At 43.3% G+C, this 21735-nt stretch overlaps 1 protein-coding gene across 4 annotated transcripts in view; it reads right to left on the bottom strand.

The window, feature by feature from the left end:
- FHOD3 (formin homology 2 domain containing 3) overlaps window positions 1–21735 on the bottom strand; it is a 511807-nt gene that overhangs the window by 71093 nt on the left and 418979 nt on the right. The gene's annotated exons all lie outside the window — the stretch shown is intronic.

Raw genomic sequence — 21735 nt, forward strand, 5'->3', positions numbered from 1 at the left:
ATTAAAAAATTAACACATTTAGAAATCATTCCATTCTACATATACAATCAGTAATTCCCAATATCATCACATAGATGCATATTCATCATTTCTTAGTACATTTGCATCGATTTAGAAAAAAAAATAAAAAGACAACAGAAAAAGAAATAAAACATGAGAGAAATAAATAAATAAAAAAAAAACTATACCTCAGATGCAGCTTCATTCAGCGTTTTAACATATTTACATTACAATTAGGTAGTATTGTGCTGTCCATTTCTGAGTTTTTGTATCCAGTCCTGTTGCACAGTCTGTATCCCTTCAGCTCCAATTACCCATTATCTTACCCTATTTCTATCTCCTGATGGTCTCTGTTACCAATGCCATATTTCAAGTTTATTTTCTAATGTCGGTTCACATCAGTGGGACCATACAGTATTTGTCCTTTAGTTTTCGGCTAGTTTCACTCAGCATAATGTTCTCTAGGTCCATCCATGTTATTACATGCTTCATAAGTTTATTCTGTCTTAAAGCTGCATAATATTCCATCGTATGTATATACCACAGTTTGTTTAGCCACTCGTCTGTTGGTGGACATTTTGGCTGTTTCCATCTCTTTGCAATTGTAAATAATGCTGCTATAAACATTGGTGTGCAAATGTCCATTTGTGTCTTTGCCCTTAAGTCCTCTGAGTAGATACCTAGCAATGGTATTGCTGGGTCGTATGGCAGGTCTATATTCAGTTTTTCGAGGAACCGCCAAACTGCCTTCCACAGTGGTTGCACCATTTGACATTCCCACCAACAGTGGATAAGTGTGCCTCTTTCTTCGCATCCTCTTCAGCACTTGTCATTTTCTGTTTTGTTGATAATGGCCATTCTGGTGGGTGTGAGATGATATCTCATTGTGGTTTTGATTTGCATATCTCTAATGGCCAGGGACATTGAGCATCTCTTCATGTGCCTTTTGGCCATTTGTATTTCCTCTTCTGAGAGGTGGCTGTTCAAGTCTTTTTCCCATTTTGTAATTGGGTTGGCTGTCTTTTTGTTGTTGAGTTGGACAATCTCTTTATAAATTCTGGATACTAGACCTTTATCTGATATGTCGTTTCCAAATATTGTTTCCCATTGTGTAGGCTGTCTTTCTACTTTCTTGATGAAGTTCTTTGATGCACAAAAGTGTTTAATTTTGAGGAGCTCCCATTTATTTCTTTCTTTCTTCAGGGCTCTTGCTTTAGGTTTAAGGTCCATAAAACCGCCTCCAATTGTAAGTTTCATAAGATATCTCCCTACATTTTCCTCTAACTGTTTTATGGTCTTAGACCTAATGTTTAGATTTTTGATCCATTTTGAGTTAACTTTTGTATAGGGTGTGAGATACGGGTCCTCTTTCATTCTTTTGCATATGGATATCCAGTTCTCTAGGCACCATTTATTAAAGAGACTGTTCTGTCCCAGTTGAATTGGCTTGACTGCCTTATCAAAGATCAAATGTCCATAGATGAGAGGGTCTATATCTGAGCACTCTATTCGATTCCATTGGTCGATATATCTATCTTTATGCCAGTACCATGCTGTTTTGACCACTGTGGCTTCATAATATGCCTTAAAGTCTGGCAGCGTGAGACCTCCAGCTTCGTTTTTTTTCCTCAAGATACTTTTAGCAATTCGGGGCACCCTGCCCTTCCAGATAAATTTGCTTATTGGTTTTTCTATTTCTGAAAAATAAGTTGTTAGGATTTTGATTGGTATTGCGTTGAATCTGTAAATCAATTTAGGTAGAATTGACATCTTAACTATATTTAGTCTTCCAATCCATGAACACGGTATGCCCTTCCAGCTATTTAGATCTTCTGTGATTTCTTATAACAGTTTTTTGTAGTTTTCGTTGTATAGGTCTTTTGTCTCTTTAGTTAAATTTATTTAGGTATTTTATTCTTTTAGTTGCAATTGTAAATGGAATTCGTTTCTTGATTTCCCCTTCAGCTTGTTCATTGCTAGTGTATAGAAACACTACAGATTTTTGAATGTTGATCTTGTAAGCTGCTACTTTGCTGTACTCATTTATTAGCTCTAGTAGTTTTGCTGTGGATTTTTCAGGGTTTTCGACGTATAGTATCATATCGTCTGCAAACAGTGATAGTTTTACTTCTTCCTTTCTAATTTTGATGCCTTGTTTTTCTTTTTCTTGTCTAATTGCTCTGGCTAGAACTTCCAACACGATGTTGAATAACAGTGGTGATAATGGACATCCTTGTCTTGTTCCTGATCTTAGGGGGAAAGTTTTCAATTTTTCCCCATTGAGGATGATATTAGCTGTGGGTTTCTCATATATTCCTTTTATCATTTTCAGGAAGTTCCCTTGTATTCCTATCCTTTGAAGTGTTTTCAACAGGAAAGGATGTTGAATCTTGTCATATGCCTTCTCCGCATCAATTGAGATGATCATGTGATTTTTCTGCTTTGATTTGTTGATATGGTGTATTACATTAATTGATTTTCTTATGTTGAACCATCCTTGCATACCTGGGATGAATCCTACTTGGTCATGATGTATAATTCTTTTAATGTGTTGCTGGATTTGATTTGCTAGAATTTTGTTGAGGATTTTTGCATCTATATTCATTAGAGAGATTGGTCTGTAGTTTTCTTTTTTTGTAATATCTTTGCCTGGTTTTGGTATGAGGGTGATGTTGGCTTCATAGAATGAATTAGGTAGCTTTCCCTTCACTTCAATTTTTTTCAAGAGTTTGAGCAGGGTTGGTACTAATTCTTTCTGGAATGTTTGGTAGAATTCACATGTGAAGCCGTCTGGTCCTGGACTTTTCTTTTTGGGAAGCTTTTGAATGACTGATTCAATTTCTTTACTTGTCATTGGTTTGTTGAGGTCATCTATTTCTTCTTGAGTCAAAGTTGGTTGTTCATGCCTTTCTAGGAACCTGTCCATTTCATCTACATTGTTGTATTTATTAGTATAAAGTTGTTCATAGTATCCTGTTATTACCTCCTTTATTTCTGTGAGGTCAGTGGTTATGTCTCCTCTTCCATTTCTGATCTTATTTATTTGCGTCCTCTTTTCTTCTTTTTTTCAATCTTGCTAAGGGCCCATCAATCTTGTTGATTTTCTCATAGAACCAACTTCTGGTCTTATTGATTTTCTCTATTGTTTTCATGTTCTCAATTTCATTTATTTCTGCTCTAATCTTTGTTATTTCTTTCCTTTTGCTTGCTTTGGGGTTAGTTTGCTGTTCTTTCTCCAGTTCTTCCAAGTGGACAGTTAATTCCTGAATTTTTGCCCTTTCTTCTTTTTTGATATAGGCATTTAGGGCAATAAATTTCCCTCTTAGCACTGCCTTTGCTGCATCCCATAAGTTTTGATATGTTGTGTTTTCATTTTCATTTGCCTCGAGATATTTACTAATTTCTCTTCTAATTTCTTCCTTGACCCACGCGTTGTTTAAGAATGTGTTGTTGAGCCTCCACGTATTTGTGAATTTTCTGGCACTCTGCCTATTGTTGATTTCCAACTTCATTCCTTTATGATCTGAGAAAGTGTTGTGTATGATTTCAATCTTTTTAAATTTGTTGAGATTTGCTTTATGACCCAGCATATGGTCTATCTTTGAGAATGATCCATGAGCACTTGAGAAAAAGGTGTATCCTGCTGTTGTGGGATGTAATGTCCTATAACTGTCTGTTAAGTCTAGCTCATTTATTGTAATATTCAAATTCTCTGTTTCTTTATTGATCCTTTGTCTAGATGTTCTGTCCATTGATGAGAGTGGTGAATTGAAGTCTCCAACTATTATGGTAGATGTGTCTATTTCCCTTTTCAGTATTTGCAGTGTATTCCTCACGTATTTTGGGACACTCTGGTTCGGTGCATAAATATTTATGATTGTCATGTCTTCTTGTTGAATTGTTCCTTTTATTAGTAAATAGTATCCTTCTTTGTCTCTTTTAACTGCTTTACATTTGAAGTCTAATTTGTTGGATATTAGTATAGCTACTCCTGCTCTTTTCTGGTTGTTATTTGCATGAAATATCTTTTCCCAAGCTTTCATTTTCAACCTATGTTTATGTTTGGGTCTAAGATGTGTTTCCTGTAGACAGCATATAGAAGGATCCTGTTTTTCAATCCATTCTGCCAGTCTATGTCTTTTGATTGGGGAATTCAGTCCATTAACATTTAGTGTTATTACTGTTTGGGTAATACTTTCCTCTACCATTTTGCCTTTTGTATTATATATATATCATATCTAATTTTGCTTCTTTCTACACTCTTTTCCACATCTCTCTCTTCTGTCTTTTTGTATCTGACTCTAGTGCTCCCTTTAGTATTTCTTGCAGAGCTGGTCTCTTGGTCACAAATTTTCTCAGTGACTTTTTGTCTGAAAATGTTTTAATTTCTCCCTCATTTTTGAAGGACAATTTTGCTGGATATAGAAATCTTGGTTGGCAGTTTTTCTCTTTTAGTAATTTAAATATATCATCCCACTGTCTTCTTGCTTCCATGGTTTCTGCTGAGAAATCTACACATAGTCTTATTGGGTTTCCCTTGTATGTGATGGATTGTTTTTCTCTTGCTGCTTTCAAGATCCTCTCTTTCTCTTTGACCTCTGACATTCTAACTAGTAAGTGTCTTGGAGAACGCCTATTTAGATCTATTCTCTTTGGGGTGCGCTGCACTCTTTGGATCTGTAATTTTAGGTCTTTCATAAGAGTTGGGAAATTTTCAGTGATAATTTTTTCTCTTAGTTTTTCTCCTCCTTTTCCCTTCTCTTCTCCTTCTGGGACACCCACAACACGTATATTTGTGCGCTTCATATTATCATTCAGTTCCCTGAGCCCCTGCTCAAATTTTCCCATTCTTTTCCCTATAGTTTGTTTCTTTTTGGATTTCAGATGTTCCATCCTCCAGTTCACTAATTCTAGCCTCTGTCTCTTGAAATCTACCATTGTAGGTTTCCATTGTTTTTTTCATCTCTTCTACTGTATCTTTCATTCCCATAAGTTCTGTGATTTGTTTTTTCAGACTTTCCATTTCTTCTTTTTGTTCATCCCTTGCCTTCTTCATGTCCTCCTTCAATTTATTGATTTTGTTTTTGAAGAGGTTTTCCATTTCTGTTCATATATTCAGAATTAGTTGTCTCAGCTCCTGTATCTCATTGAACTATTGGTTTGTTCCTTTGACTGGGCCATATCTTCAATTTTCCTGGTGTGATTTGGTATTTTTTGCTGGTGTCTGGACATTTAATCAGGTTTCCCTGAGTGTGAGACCCAGCAGGTTGAAAGACCTTCCTGTGAAGTCTCTGGGCTCTGTTTTTCTTATCCTGCCCAGTATGTGGTGGTTGTCTGTCTGCGGGTCCCACCAGCAAAAGATGTTGTGGCTCCTTTAACTTTGGAAGGCTCTCCCTGCTGGGTGCATGGTGGAGACAAAGGAAAGGTTGTAGGCTGATTTTAATGGCTTCAAATTGTGAAGTCCTGGGATCTGAATTCCTTGAGAGAGGGATTCCACCTGAGTTGCGTTTCACCCCTCCCGTGGGGAAGCTTCAGGTGGTAGAGAGCCCTGAAAGCAGCCTGTTACTGCGTTTGGGGCAGTTGTAACCTGTGTAATCCCGGTGCTGAGTCCAGAGGCGACCAAGCCTCCTTAGAAACAGCCACAGAAGGCTCTGTTTTGCCCCTTTTCCTCTTTTTCAGTTAGCCCAATAGGCGACTTCTGCCTTGATCAGTTTTTCCTGAGCTGAGGGCCTATTTTTAGTAGTCAGAATTTGTTTATTAATGCACTATTGGTGTTTGGTTGGACTCAGTCCGTGCTACTGTTGGAGACTCTTTACTTTCCCTCCAGGAAGCCGCCTGTGGGGGAGGGACACCAGTCACCACCTCCGCAGCTTGGGGAACTCGCTGATCTGAGCCTCGCAGCCAGACCGGGAAGCCACCTGTGGGGGAGGGGCGCCGGTCTTCGGCTGCCGCAGCTTGGGGAACTCGCTGATCCAAGACTTGCGGCTGGTCCGGGAAGCCGCCCACAAGGGAGGGGTGCTGGCCGCCGCGGCTTGGGGAACTCACCTCTCCAAGACTCTCAGCCGTCCAGGAAGCCACCCGTGAGGGAGGGGCACCGGCCGCCAGCCGCTGCGGCCCATCGGGGAACTCACCACTGCGGAGTCTCGCAGCCGGTCCAGCCGGTCCAGACTGGGGTACACTGTGTGTCCGGTCTCTGTCGTGGCTCCGGGAGCTGTTCTGTACTGTTTCTGGTTATTTAGTAGTTGTTCTGGAGAAGGAACTAAGACGCGCGTACCTTACAAAGCCGCCATCTTGGCCCCTCCCTGCAAATGGTTTTAAATCACTAAGTTTGTGGTAATTTGTCAGGCAGCAGTAGAAAACTAATACCTGATCCTTTTGCCCCTTCAAGGCAAGAGAAAAATAATCTACAGTGAACCAAGCTAACAAGCAAATATTCTGAAATCAGTGACTAACCAATGAGGCCCATCACCTTTTGCCTAAATTACATTTGTTTGTAATATATGGAGTTAAGCCAAATTTTGAACGCTATTTAGAAGAATGACTCATGGGCCCAGAACTATGTGAAAATCTATCAAGGGCTAAGATTTGATGGCTGTACCAAGAAGAAATGCTCATGCCCCCACCTGGGTGACCCTCAGAGAGAAGGGAAATGGCAGAGTCAGGCTTTTGCCTGTTTCTGCTGAGCAAAAACTCCCAGTCGTGAGCTGATACCACAGGGATGGGCAGAAAAATGAAGGATAATGTGAAAATTTCTGAGGCAGCTGCCACATGTGCAGACCAGGGGAAGACAGAGTCACCCCCGAGAGGGAACAGAGCTGGGCCATAGCCATGTGGTGTGGAATCCCAGCAGGGCACCCTGGGAGTGAGTGCTCGAGGCCGAGGCACACACCACTGGGGCAGCAGAGAATTCATGCTGGACCTGCCTGGGCCAGGACTGCAGACATTCCCAGGCCCCGTGAGGACAAGCTGCTCAGGGTGGTCTCCCTGTGTGCAGGTATCCTGCCAGCCAGATGAGCAGGGACAGTTGGCAATGGGTGTGCAGAGCGAGTCCCCCAGCAGGCCAGGCACTCCCATTACTGTAGGGGAGAAAAGCTCAGGCCTCACTGGGCAGGGGGCCCAGCTGTCCTCAGCTTCCCAGTAAGAAATGGTTTTGTCAGGACTCACTTGGCCCAAATCATCCCCCACTACACCCCCCCAGGCTGCTCCCAGATTGCCTTTCTCTGAGAATGAGTCAGTTTGCTGTGGAGGGAAGGAGTGAGTGATGGGGATGAAACACCAGACTTCCCTCATGTCCTTGGACAACTTCCAGACATGTCAGGACAGAATGACTCCTCTATAGGAGTCCCCCAAGTGCCCTCCAGGTAGGAACTAGGCCTGGAGCGAGGGCCCCTCCCCTCCCTCAGCCTAGGCAGCTTCTGAAGCCACAGCTGGATTCCAGGCTCTGCAGGGGACTCTCAGCCTAGTACAGAAACCTGCATCCTGGGGAGAAGGAGGGGAAAAGAAGGATGCGGTACCTGCCCTGTATCCTCCAGGGGGGAGGATTTCAGAAGCAGCAGTGTGAGGACTGGGTTTCCAGGCAGAGATACACTGGCAGTACCAAGAAAGCCAAAGGACACACCACTGGGCACCCACATGCCAAGGAATGGGCATGCCACACACTTTTCCTTAAAAGCAAAAACTGGGCTTGGTAAAGGGAAAGAGTGAACATGCCTTTCAGAAGAATTCCCTTTGGTGTTGAAGGAATTTTTATGGTAATTTCTTTTTCATCTGATAATAGAGTATTTAGCCGAGAGATACAAACCCCCATTAGTTTTACAGGAATGGCAAAAGCATAGTTTAGTAATGGCAGTGTCATCCATTTGGTTGACAGAAAGCATATGTTTTTGCACACATTTACTTCAGAATAGCCACATCAAAATGAAAATGTGTTTCCAACAGCCTCGCATGTGGCATGCATTTAAGTTTTAATTGGTGAGCATATGGTGAAAGCTGGCAATGGTGCCTCTTCTGGCTTTATCACTGGTGGGAGTTGGGGTTGGGTGGTTGCCACAAGCTTGTGCCTCCTCAGATCCCCGGAGGAGACTGGGCAGGCGAAGGAAGTGGGATCCACCTCTTGCTGGTTGTTTCACTTCAGCCTGAAATCTATATACCTGCTCCTTGGTCGTGCTGCATTCCTCTTATTACACAGACTCTGCTCAAGCAGCGACTCTGGCGCCCTGATTAGCCAGTGGTGGCATGGACAGGTGTGGTAATGGACACGCGAGCTGTGGAAAAGCCACCCGCTCCCAGGAATAACAGTGCAACTGCATCCCAGTATGTTAGACCCTAAATCACGGAGTCAAAACACTAGGGTGTGTTTTTTCATCACTGCTAGGGAGCTAGTCCTCTCCCAAACTACCTCCTGACCAGAACACGACTCAACCTCAACAAGCTCTGAGTGCAGATCTGCAGCATGTGAGACTATTTTCCTAATGAACACATTAAATAACGTCCACATTCAAATCAAACACATCACCCAAAGACTGAGAGTGACAGTAACCGATGAGAGCAGAAAGGCTCCCTGCTGACTCCCGGGGACCATCACTGTAAGTCCCAGCCTAGCTCTGGGTGAGCACAAGGCCTGGCTAGGGTCTCAGGACACAAGCAAAAGGGACACAGTGGCATGGCAAGCCAGGGCATGGCATAACAGGGGACAAGGATGGCATGGAGCGAGGACTGCAGGGCCCCGGTGCTGAGCCATTCTCTAGCTATACTGATAATGGAGGAATGACAAGGGGGAAGGCTCTCTGATGATCCACGCTTCATCTCTTGTCTGCCTAGTCCCAGGGGCAGCATCTGTCCCCAAAGTTCTTGTGGACGCTCAGGAAGCCCCTCAGATGGCCCTGAGAGTCCACGTGCACTGTCTGGATGTCCCCTCCTCCTTTCCCGATGTCTTGTCAGGAACCCCCGGCCTACAACTCCCCACCCCAGCCCTTCCTGATGCTTCACTGCCCCAAGCCAGGCCTGGGGTCCTCTGGGCAGATTCAAGCAAAGAATCCTCCCTTAGCTCAGTCTGCAGGAAACAGGAGGAAGCATACAAGTCTGCAGGCAAAGTCCTAAAGGGGGCTGAGACACTTGTTAGCACCGGGCTGAGACACTTGTTAGCACCGAGCAGGGGCCAGTGTTTTCACTTCCCACTGGTGCTAGTCCCAATGGTTAATGAGCTTTTTACAGTCTGATGAGACCAGGCCAGTGGTGAGAGCCACAGTGATGAGACACAGGGAAACACAAGACGGACCCAGCTCCTGTCATCACGGAAGTTACAGAGGAGCAGGGAAAAGGGACCCCAAAATGTCACAACATGGTCTCTGTGCATGGAAGGTGGGTGAATCCTCTACCTAATGGACACAGGAATTCTAGCCCCACAGCCTCCTACCCGGCACAGTAACAACAAATACACCAAAGAGTATGTAAATGGGATGGGTGTTCTAGGATCTCAGCAGGGCTCCCTGGGAGGGTACAGTGAGAGTCCTTAGCGAGGTCTGGGAGGTGAGGTACCTGCACCAAAGCGATATTTAAACAGAGGGTCCAAGGACGCAAAGGAGTTAAAAAGGGGCCACGAGAACATCCCAGGCAGAGAGCTGGCACGCAGTGTGCCTGAGGAACTAGAAGACGTTAGTGGGCCAGAAGCTCAGGAAGCCAGGAGAGCCTGGGGGCTGCCAGGGTCAGGGAAGAGGGCTTGTAAGTGGAAGTCAGACCTGGGATGCACCCCGAGGGCAGTGAAGTCTGCATCTGGCAGACATGGGCCCCTGGTCTGAGAAGACCCCTGCGTCATAGGCAAACCGTGTTTCCTGCAGGGAAGAGCTTAGGCTGGCTGTCAGCTATGGGATGAGGCTGCTAGTTAGTGTGGAATAGAGAGTCCAGGGAGCAAGCCCTGCAGACCAAGGGCCTGGAGAGGAAGAGGTAGCTGCCAATCAACGCAAGAGAAAGAAGACTGAAAGCACAGCACCCTGGAAACTATGCATGGGTAAGTGACTGAGATTCTGGACAGTGGGAAGAATTTTTCCATCCCAGATATCAACTGGGGGAGGAATTATGCTAGCACTCACAGGGAGGAGAGGGTCTACAGGGCTGCTGGCTTCCTATGAGGAACATTTACTGAGCATGTCACGTTGAGTGTCTAATTTAACCCTCAAGACCTCCCTATGAGGAAGGTCGGGTTACTGCCCTCAGAAATCCTGGGCTGCAGAGACCAGGCCAGGGTGGCCAAGCAGGGAGGCGGGGGGTCCACTTCCAAGCCTGGGCACACACAGGTCCCAACGCATGGACCTCAAGAACCCAGCCCTGCACATTAGGCTGGCCTGGGCTCCCACACTTGCCCATGACCCCCCATGCCTGCCAATGACCTTGGATGGACAAAGGCAAGGAACTTCAACTGCATCTCTGGGGCTGAGCAAAAGAAGTGGGAACTGCAAGGACCTGAGACAAGTGCCCAGGCCCTTCTCCCTGGGGTGGGCATGAGTTTGGAAATGAAAGGAGGACATGGCGAGGAATGCCTGGCAAAATAGAAGGCATCCAAAACAGAGATCTGTCTTCCTGGAACATGTCCTGACAGAGCAGTTTGATGGGATCTTGGCATAGTCAGAATGCAGTTAGCCAAGGCCAGAAAAATGCATTTGGCCAGAACCTGTACTGACCTGATTAAAAGGGCGTTAGACCAAATTTTAAGGTTGGAGTAGAAGGAATAGAAGAGGGAAGGGAAAAAATTAAACTGCAAAAAAGAATATGATAGTGGACAATACATGCAATGAATGAAGAAATCAGAAAAGAAGAAGTCCACAGCATCCTCAGAAGGAAGTAACAAGGAACCTGGTCACACCATCGCTGTGGGGAAGTACCCATAACCAGAATGTGGCCACAAAAAGGAATTTGTTATTCAAAAGAAACAGACATTACAGGAGGTGGAGTTGGGGGGGCTGGAGGAAACTGCACAGGCACCCACCAACACAAGAAACCCAGGGATTGAGGGAAAACCCCGGTATGTTGAGAGATTATTAAGGGCTGTCCAGTCAGAGGGAGAATGTGACTGGTGCTTTTCTCATGCAGACAGCCAAGCTGGGAGGGTGATGAGGAGAGAGCAGGGCTTGAGGGGTCCAGCCAGCCTGCCCTCTGCTCCAGCTCAGCCAGGGCAGACATTCACTCCTGCTGTCTAGTGCTCTGGGTCCCTCCAAAAGCCGAGCACCAACTCCTCATCTGGTCCTGCAAACCTCACTAGAGATCAAGCTCTACTTGGCCCCTAAGTGAAGGAAAACTAAAAATGATTATGTATTGAGTGCCCTCTACACAATGATGCTGTGTGTAGAAAGAACCATACACACACTACCACACTTAGTTCTCACACCAACCATGTGAAGTCTTCACTGACTTTAATGTCCCCAAGTGAGAAATAGGAAACACATTCAGAGAGGTTAAGTAACTTGCCCAGCGCTACACAGCAGGATGGAGACTCTAGGTCTGCTCCCCCAGAGCCATTCTCTGTTCTGCTCATGTACTGGTAGGCTGACCTCTCCCAAGAACAGCTCCTGTGTTTGCTCACCCTCAGACTTGCAGATGGGTTCAGCCTCTAGGAGGTACCAGAAAAGACTGAAAGTAAGAAGGAAAGAGAGGCTGAAACTTACATGTCCCTGTTCCCTTCATGCAGGGCCACAGATGGGCAGGGTTGTCAGCCACTACTTCTGTCCCATGGTACCTTCTCATGGCTATACTTCTCAACAAATCCCAGCCATTCACCAAGTGCCTTCAGGCCTAGCGGTGGGAACACTATCTACAGCTCCTTATGCTGCTTGCTCCTAGGTGCTTCACCATCCTTGGTTGGTCCCTTGCCACCCCCACCCCCACCCCCCACCCCCTGCTGCAAATAGTCCCATAACTGAATGCCTTTGGTCACCCTCTTCGCATGCACCACCTGCTTCCAACAGGACATCATTGACAAACACATCTGATGACAACAGGGCTAGATTTGAACCTAGATCAGTCTAACTAAAAAACTGGGCTGTTAACCATGATGTGACACTGTGCAGTGGCTGACTTAAGCCTCAAAAGAGAAGTATATAATCATGTCCTCACCCTTCCCTCCTTAAAACAACAACAACAACAAACAACAAAACAACAACCCATACAGTGAACAAGACCTTTCCAACTTTGCTTTCATCTATGTCCCTGATAGATGAGTCCAGAGGGCCTAATTGGAATCTCTGGTCATCCAATTTTTCTTTGAAGAGATAAATTGCCGGTAGAAATGTCTGAACTTACTAAGTCTTTGAGTGGCTTCACCTGATTTCCTTCGGTGATGGCTGTCTCTCGATGACTTTGCCAGGACTCAGCTTTCTGGCAGGCCTTATGAAACCAGGGCTGAGCCAGCCAGTTCTATAATAGTTGCTCCAAACTGTATAGATTCCAGAGACCTCCCCAGTTCAGAGCTAATAATTAACACCATCTACTCTAAACTTGTGCTTTAAATGACATAAATCTGAAAAAGCTCCCAAGAGAAAAAACTCACAACTTTGAACATTCTTTAGACATTGCCTTTGGTGTTAGGCCAGTTCTTGCTAAGCTGTTCACTGAGATTCACTCTGGAGTAGGGTTTCTCAGCCTCAGTGCTGAGGATATTTTGGACCAGATAATTCTTTTTTGGGGAGTGGGGTGGGGGGGGGGGGGTGCTGCCCTGTTCATTGTAAGATGTACTGCAGCCTCAGGAGCCTCTACCCACAGATGCCAGGAGCACTTCTCTCTCCATCTTCTCTGCCCCACCTCCCGCTGTGACAACCAAAAATGCCTCCAGACATTGCCACATGTCCCCTGGGTGAGAATCTGTGGTCTAAAGGAACAGTTTCATTAGGATGGGCTACTCGAAACTTTACAAAAGAAACACTTTATCAGACTAACTCATCGGTCTAATTTGTCAGCCTTTAAAATTAAACCTAGTTTGTCCTCAAATCTCAGAGCTAGATTTTCCAAACAGTTTGGGGCATAAGTCATCTTTGAAGACAAAACCATACATGGTCAAAATGACCTTCAAACATCCCTGTGGAAGGGGCCACCTTATAGATTCCATACCCACCTTCCATAGTTCTACCAATCAAGTTTTGTGTTTAGTTTCGGTGGACATCTCTTTATAAGAAGTACTGGGCCATTTTCATGGACCACATTACCCTCAAATGAAAATCCATAAACTTTAAAATAATATTTGATACATTGGTCACTCTATGAGAAGCACATTGCAATCAGGAATGGCTCAAGAAAAAACAACAAAGCAAAACAAAATAGAGCCATGTCCTCTGTCTTATGCTCATTCAGAGACAAGCACATGAGTTGAATGTTGGATGGGATTACCAGCATTAAATTGTAATTTTCACTCCCTGCCTCCCACATTTATTCCACAGAGCATGCTTCTGACTGAGTTCACTTGGTTAAACTGTATGTGATATGATACAGTGCCACTGTAGTATCATATAGGATGAAAATGATAAGTCAATTTCAGGTCTAATTATTCTAATATTAATAGACATATAAACTTTATTTCATACTAAAAACAGGAAATGAAAAGTAATTTAAGATTATCAATAATTCACTGTATCATTATCTTGAATCCAAACCATATGACCCTAAACATCAACCCCAGGATAGAAAAGCCTCGTCTAGGCTCGTTTAACTACCTCTTCTGAAGTGAGAGTAGACAGGCCTTGTTTTAACTCAAACAGGGTCAAACAAGATTGACTCCACACCTCATTTGCTCTTCCATGTCCCGGATTGACTAGGCACCATTTTCTTGCAACAGCAAACAGGAAGACGAATCTCTCCTCAAGGATTAAGACACTAATTCCATCTGAACAGCACCTCTAGATCTCATCAAGTCATGGACAGATATATCAATGACATCAAAACAAAAACCTCTATTTTGGAAAATCCAGATACACTAGCATTGAAATCAATAGTCCCAAATAGTTATACCTAGCAAGTAAACTGAACCAAATGATGTAGATATATTATCTCTTGCAAAAGTTCCCTCTGTACATTAGTCCACCATCATATCTTCAGTCTTGGCAAAGGGGCTTGGATAGTCAAAGACTTGCCCCTTTGTCCATGGCCCATGTGGTCAGCTCCTCACTGAGCTCAAGGGAAACAGACGTGTAATCTGCTTTATCATTTTTGTTCATTCATTTGTTCATTCTTTCACTCATAAAGCATTTGCTGAAAGCCTATTCTGCTCCAAGTACCAGAAGATAACAAAGGTGAATATAGGCAGGGGCCCTTCCCTGAGGAAAATGCAGATGACCACTAACCACATAATGATATAATCAGCCCTGAATCCCAGGTATGCATGAGATGTAAGATAAACACAAAAGAGGATTCAAAGGAGACTTCAGAGAAAAGAAGATGCTTTGACTAGATGGGTAAGAGTTCAACGGACACCCAAGGGCAGAGGGCACTCCAAGCACAAGGGATGGCATGGACAAAGGCACAGAGGCTCGCCTAGGTGACAAAGCACATTTCAGGTACTGAAAGTGGTTTGGTGCTGATGGAGCATAACGCTGGGGAAGGAATGGTTGTGGGGAAAAAAAGACTAGCTGCAGGGACTGGATAACGAAGGGTCTTGAATGCTACAAAGGTCTGAACTTCGTGTTGTGGATGTTGGAGAACCACTGGAGGATTTTTAAAAGCAGGGTATAGATATGATCAGATTTACTTTTACAGCTTTGTTTGTCAGGGTTGCCGAGAAGAGCCTTGAAGAAGTGAGATATATTAGAAGCTACTGAAATGGTCCAATCCAGAGATGGTAAAGGCTGGGACTGAAGAAAGGGAGGAAGGCTGGTATGAGAAAGGAACTCTACAAACACTTGGCAATTGACTGACGGGGGTGGGGAAGGGTGGGGTGAATATTAAGGGAGGAGTCAAGAATTTTATGTAGACTTCCAGGTTAAATGACTGGGCCAAGAGAGAGAGTTTTAATCAAAGAAGACTGGAGGGTAAGGGCAGGTTTGGGGATGGGGGTTTTGGGTGAGGAGCGACTTCTCTGTCTGAAGGCCCCTTGAACTGGCACCTGGAAAATCTGCAGTGTCTGAGGGCCATTCAGAAGATGGATACATACAACCTGAGCTCAAGAAGGCCAGGGCTGGAGTTCAAGACCTGGCAGTTAAAACAGATAGGAGGTAGTTAAAAATCACAGGTATGCTCAGAAAGAGGGTATAGCATCCAAAGGGAAGGGATCTGAGGAAAGAATCTTAGAAAAACCCCACACTTAGAGGGTGGACACAGTGCCAGTGAGAAGATTAAGACAAGATGATGAAAAAATTAGGACAAAATGAAACGATGAGAGGGTGATACGATGGTGGCTCAGGAGGCAGAATTCTTGCCTGCCATGCCAGAGACCCAGATTCGATTCCTGGTGTCTATCCATGTCCATGAAAAAAAAACAAGAAATGATGAGAAAACATGATGAACATGTAAAAGACATGAAAGGCAAATAACACTTTGAGCCTGGAGATTATCTGGAGAATGGAGAGGGCTCAGAGCTACTGAATCCAAAAAGTTAATAAAAAGCTACCAGAACTTCTCTATGGATCTGGCGGAAGCAGCTTTCTCAGAGGGAGCTCCAGCTCCAACAGGCTCTAAAGAAGATTGGAAGACTAATATGTGATTATCTTGCCACACTGTAGATATTGTGTTATTGTGTGCAATTGTGTTATAGGAGTGATGGGATGGGGGAAGACATGGGTGCTGGTGGGGATGGAGTGGTACAGATGGTAGAGAGGAGATTAAGATACTGGCACACAGAGAAGGGTGTTAGAAGGAGCCAGAGATTCATTCTTCTATGCTATTTCCAAGGTCTCAGTCATTGACCCTGGAAATTCAAAGGACTGCACTGACTGAAGAATCCTCATTGTCTCTACACATGGAAGCATTCACCCATGGCTCCCATTGGGGTGAAAGGCACTGATGTCTCAGCAAGCCAGATGCCCTGCTAACCTCTCTGGATTCAAATAAGCTTGTTCACTCTTGGTGCCTGCTCCAGGCTCAGTCTTGATATTCTTTTGTTTTTGTTAAATAAGCTATTCAAAAGTTGACATTTTTGTTTATATTGAACAAATTTTAGGAAGCAAATTTGGGAGTAAAGAGTAGCTAAAAACCATCCTACTTTATGTTGGGAAGCAATTCTCCATGGATCTCTCTTGCTTCTGCACATCTTGAGTGCAGAGGGACTGATAGCCTTTGGTCTGGACTATCTTTCTTTGGCTGTGTGCATAGAAAGTAGCCTTTGAAAAGAGAGATAATGTCTCCCTTCACAGCAAAGGGCTGGTCTATTCATTGTCCAGTGAAACATAGATAGTCTCCTCTGGGTAAAGGGCAGGCCTGCCAAATGTTCATTATAGAAGATTTGGGTTCCCTAAGCTCAGGGTTCCTCTTTTCAGGTTTCTCACATTGTGTGCAGGTGTCACTTGGCCCTGTTTACATCATCCCATGGGAATCAGGGCTTGGGGGAATGGCACAAAGCTGATATTCTGACTGCTGCTTTTGCTATGAGCAATAAATTCCTTTTTCTCTGACCCAGGAGTTGTTTGGCTCTGCCAGCACCCATGAAATTTTGGCAAGCTAATTCATTAGCTTACAAGTAGGCTAAAGTTTGAAGATCCTTTACTGTTCTTGATACCCTGATGGCTGCCTGTGAAGACAACATGTCAATCTGATAATGCTCTTCTTTAACTACTTTATCAATGCCATTCTACGCCTTATTTTTACTTAAATTTTACACTTTGCCTACATTCCAAAGGACTCAAGGATATTTATTGTTTTAAAATACGGTGCAAGAAAACAACTCTGCAGGCAACTGTCATTCTCTACAGGGGGAAAAAGGAAGGTTTTAAGTTTTTCTATTTTTAGAGGTTGAGAAATGGCGAAATAGAAAAATTCAGCGATTTGCAAGGTTCTCAAGGTCCCACAGCAGGTGTGGCCAGCAAGGCCTTGGCCTCAAGAAGGGTTCCTGAGAGCTTCTGCCTAATTTACCAAATGGCATCAAGTCACATCAGTCAGGTGAGGTATGGTGAGATGGGGCAGGCCTGAGTCACAGACCACAAGGAATCTAATGTCCTGCCAATTCATGAAATACTGGACTGGAGGAGTCCAAAAGCTTTATGTCAGGGAACCAGCATGCATTAAGCTGGTGACTGATGATATTCCATTGCTACCATGCCAGTGGAAATAGGATCCCAGATGTTTCTGGTTTCTGCCATGCAGATTAGGTAATCTAGGAGAGTGCCTACACCTGAAGGAGAATCAAAACATGTTGCAAGAGTGACAAAGAGGTTCAGCCAATGACAAGTGACAATGACAACAGCCATGATGATGAGTATATGCCTCTATAAAAAAATGACTATTCATTAAAATGTACTGAACATCTCATAATATAATATAATACAATATAATACAACACAATACAATGTAATAATATAATATGATATAATATAATATAATAAAGAACTATCTATCTATAGTTTATTTTCAGTCTTGAGGATCGAGAGGCTAGAGAAATTGCCAAATTTACCAGTCCTTTAAATGCTTGGATCTCCAAGAGGAAATAGCAATATGCCATGTCAATAATTTCTATAAAAGCCACCAGGTGAGTAGACCATGGCCACAGAGGCCACATTTTGTATCTCTAGGACCAAATAGTGAGACACTTGAAAATACCTAGGAATCAAATTACAGATAGAAGAAAAATCACTCTTAAACAATATCTTTCCTGATATAACATTAACATAGTGTGCTGGTTTGAAAGGATGTATGGACCCTAGAAAAGCCATGTTTTAATCAAAATCCCATTTCACAAAGGCAGAATAATCCCCATTCAATACTTGTATGTTTGAAACTGCAATCAGATCATCTCCCTGGAGATGTGATTTAATCAAGAGTGGTGGTTAAGCTGAATTAGGTGACAACATGTCTCCACCCATATGGGTGAATCTTGATAAGTTTCTGGAGTCCTATAAAAGAGGAAACATTTTGGAGAGTAAGTGATTCAGAGAGAGCAGAGCAGAACAACATCGCCATGAAGCAGAGACCACCAGTGACCTTTGGAAATGAAGAAGGAAAATGCCTCCTTCATTTCATGAAGTTTTATGAAATGGAGCTTCATGAAACAGGAAGCCAGGAGAGAAAGCTAGCAGATGATGCCTTGCTCACCATGTGCCCTTCCAGCCAAGAGAGAAACCATGACTGTGTTCACCATGTGCCTTCTCAGATGTGAGAGGGACCCTGAACTTCAATCAACCTTCTTGAACCAAGGTATCTTTCCCTGGATACCTTTGATTGGACATTTCTATAGACTTGTTGTAATTGGGATATTATCTCTGACTTAGAACTGTAAACTAGCAACTCATTAAGTTCCCTTTTTAAAAAGCCATTCTGTTTCTGGTATATTGCATTCCAGCAGCTAGCAAACTAGAACATATAGTGTGGCAAATTTTTCAAATGCATCTCTAAAGTACTATTTTCTGTGAGCACTTTGGACCATACAGAGTAAGAACAGTAACTTAAACATTACGTATGTCCTCATGGCAAAAGCCACTTGTAAACTCTTGACGGAAGCTTCTTTCTATTGGAGGGTTCATTCTCTCTACCCAACATCAAGAGAGACTCAGCTGTGCAAGGGAGGGAGTGAGGAGGGGACAGTTGTACCCCCACCCACCTCCAGAGCAGGCAGTGCAGCCCTGCGACACCCCACAGGGAGCACCATCGATATCTGGTTTTCTGCTGAATCACTTTACTCCACTGCATTTTCATGAAATAGGTTACCTGGATCTGATGCCTATGGGATGACCAGTCACCTTGTGATACTGATTTTCCTTAGGAGCACACGGATTATTATTATTTTGAATCCTCAGTAATTTTACAAAGAGTCAATAAATCTACTCCAGTAAGAACACTGTACCTTTTTCTCTGATTAGTGAGAACAGCATATTTGTTTTCAGAGTCATCTGTGAGTTTCTTAGAATAACAGGAAATAAGCTTATTAGATAGACATCCTGAAGTATGCCACCAGGACTCAGAGAAAATAAGGGAAGGATAACACCAGAGCAATGGAGGAAGAGAAAGAGCCTTCCACATCTATCCAAACTTTGGGCTTACTGTCTCAGTTAACCACTGCACACTGCAAATGAAAATGCACACACGTGTGAGCCTCATTTGGTCCTGATAGTTGCGCACAGAGGAAAAACACTCAGACCATCACCAGTGAGTCCAGGCAGTATCGGGACAAACATCTGCTGTGAGCCACAAGAGGGCCAGATGGAAAAATAATTCAAGCATATGCTGCCTTGATGGTTGGGGGTGGTGGCATAAGTCATACGAAAGTTACCCAGATTTAGCTGGGAAGGTTTTGGCTGAGAGATCTGGCTGGATGGCATACCATGTTAGTGGTGTTTTGCCATTAGCCCCTTCCTCCTCTTAAGTGTAAAAGAAAAAGAGCTTTTCACGTTTTCATGTCTTCTGCTTTTAAAAGTTTTTCAAAACCTCAGTAAGGAGTATTAATAAAAGAACACATAAACTGACTTTTAAGCCTGAGGCATAGATAGTTCAATAGCAAATATCAGCTTTCCATTGTTTTGGTAAATACAATTCTTAAATCTTGGCCATGACTTTTGCAGATACTGGGGAGAGGGATGAGCAAAGGGATGTTCACAGCATTCCTAGGAACAATAACACGAATATGATGGCACCACAATTCCAAACTAAATGGCTGGAACAAGAATGAACACTGGTTCTACTTCTAGTGCTGTGCCAACAAGATCTCAAGCAAATATTCCAATCACTTTGAGCCTCAGTAAAATATGGATAACATTTCCCCTACTTAACTCAGATGCAGAATACAAGATTAAATAGGAGTGTTTGGAGAGGAAGGGACAGAGCAGTACAAAACTGCGAGGTGCATTATTATCATGATTCCATAAGGATAATGAAACAGGGAGGTGATCCCTGGGACATTTTACATAATGCCAGGTGTCTGGTGCAGGACAAACATCTGGACGTCTGATGGAATTTTTTATTCTTCCTCCAGATGTTGAGATAGTATAACTGTTAGGGGTAAGTAAAAAATTTCTTTGAACATTTGAAAATGTGACCCTGGTAAAGAGACTGTTAATTGGATGTCAACAGACCATCTTAAAGAACAATAACAAACTAGGCTGAGAAAACTCTTTCTGTTATACCTCAACTTGTATTTTTGTCACAAGTGCAAAGCTCTCTAAATCAGAAGGAAGCCTCAGCAGTTCTTTTCCAGACCACCCTCTTGCGGCATTTCTTTTAAACATTTGTAAGTTCCTATTTTATAATGCAGTCACATATTGGGACAAGGAAGTAAGAAAACATTGCTGTTTCCAACTGGCTTTGATCATAAATACTTAACATGTTGATGGACAGGCCTTTAGGTTCAAAAAGCCATTAGCTTTTTTTTACAGAAAAAAAACAAACACCACATAATGCTGCTTCATTAATCTGTAATTATGGCTACATTGAAGTCCACTATTTCTTTTTCAGGTACAGATATTGTGTGGTTCCAATCAAACATTCTCTCAGTCTCTGTTAAGTCTTTTTAACATTTGCTATTTATCTTTCTAAGAGTCTAACTGAAATAACTTCATATTTTTTCCCAAACCATGTTGTATATATATATATATATAAAACAAATATTCTCTGCTTTCTCACTGATATTTAAACTATTCCATTTTCTTAATTGGAAAGAGTGGCCTAAAGTTCAACCATAGTTGGAAGAAATACTTGAAGAATTGTCTCTTTGCAACAAACAAACATCAAGTAGATTAAACATGAGGAAAAACAGTACTTGTAAATACTGACAATCCCTTCTCAGCTCGGGGCTATTCTGTATGTTAGTTTAGACCACCATTCTGTAAGGTGCTGGAGGTACAACCCTTAGAGTTAAAAGTCAAGGTTAGTTGCTGACCTACAACTCTGCAGGGAGGAATTTTTTATATTGCCTCTAGAAATATCACGATTTAGACACAGCAGTGATATAAGGCAGAGTTTGGAAAGCTTGGGGCTCTTCGAGAACAGCCTGTTTTCTTGATTCTCAGCATCTCAGTATTTTAAGACCGACCTTATCTCATCTATGACTAAGCCATCTGCCAGGGACAGTCTTCCATGGCTCAGGGACCAGGACTCCCTGGGCCCTGAAAAACTGTGGCGGGGCCAGCCTGCTCCTGCAGCACAAGCCCGAAGGCTAGGAGAGCCAGAGGAGAATTGGACTGACGACATCATTCTGTTACATCCAGTTCTGCTGAGCTCATGGAGCCCTGCCTTGTTTAGATTAAACTTTACACCATATTTAGTCAACCCTCCTAGAGTTAAAAGTTTAGTGTCTCTGTTTTCTTCAGTTGGCTAAGTCTACATCAGGCTGCAAGCCATAACACGTGATTAAATCAAACAGTCATAGCTGCAGGGTTAATCAACACACATTGCGTAGCAGCTTGTGCCCAGGAATCATCCTCTGAGTTAATACGAAAGAAAACGGACCCACAATGCACAGAGTGATCTGGAAAACAGCTGATGCTGGAAGGCTGCAGTGTACAACATTGTCATTTTTCCCCAAATAAAGCTAAGAAGACAGAGCGTTTCTCCAGGGAGTCTGCCTGTCTGCACATAAGCATGTACACACATACTCACACAACGTGCCAGTCATTTTTACTA

The sequence above is a fragment of the Tamandua tetradactyla genome, chromosome 18 (assembly GCF_023851605.1).
Source record: "Tamandua tetradactyla isolate mTamTet1 chromosome 18, mTamTet1.pri, whole genome shotgun sequence".
Taxonomy (NCBI): domain Eukaryota; kingdom Metazoa; phylum Chordata; class Mammalia; order Pilosa; family Myrmecophagidae; genus Tamandua; species Tamandua tetradactyla.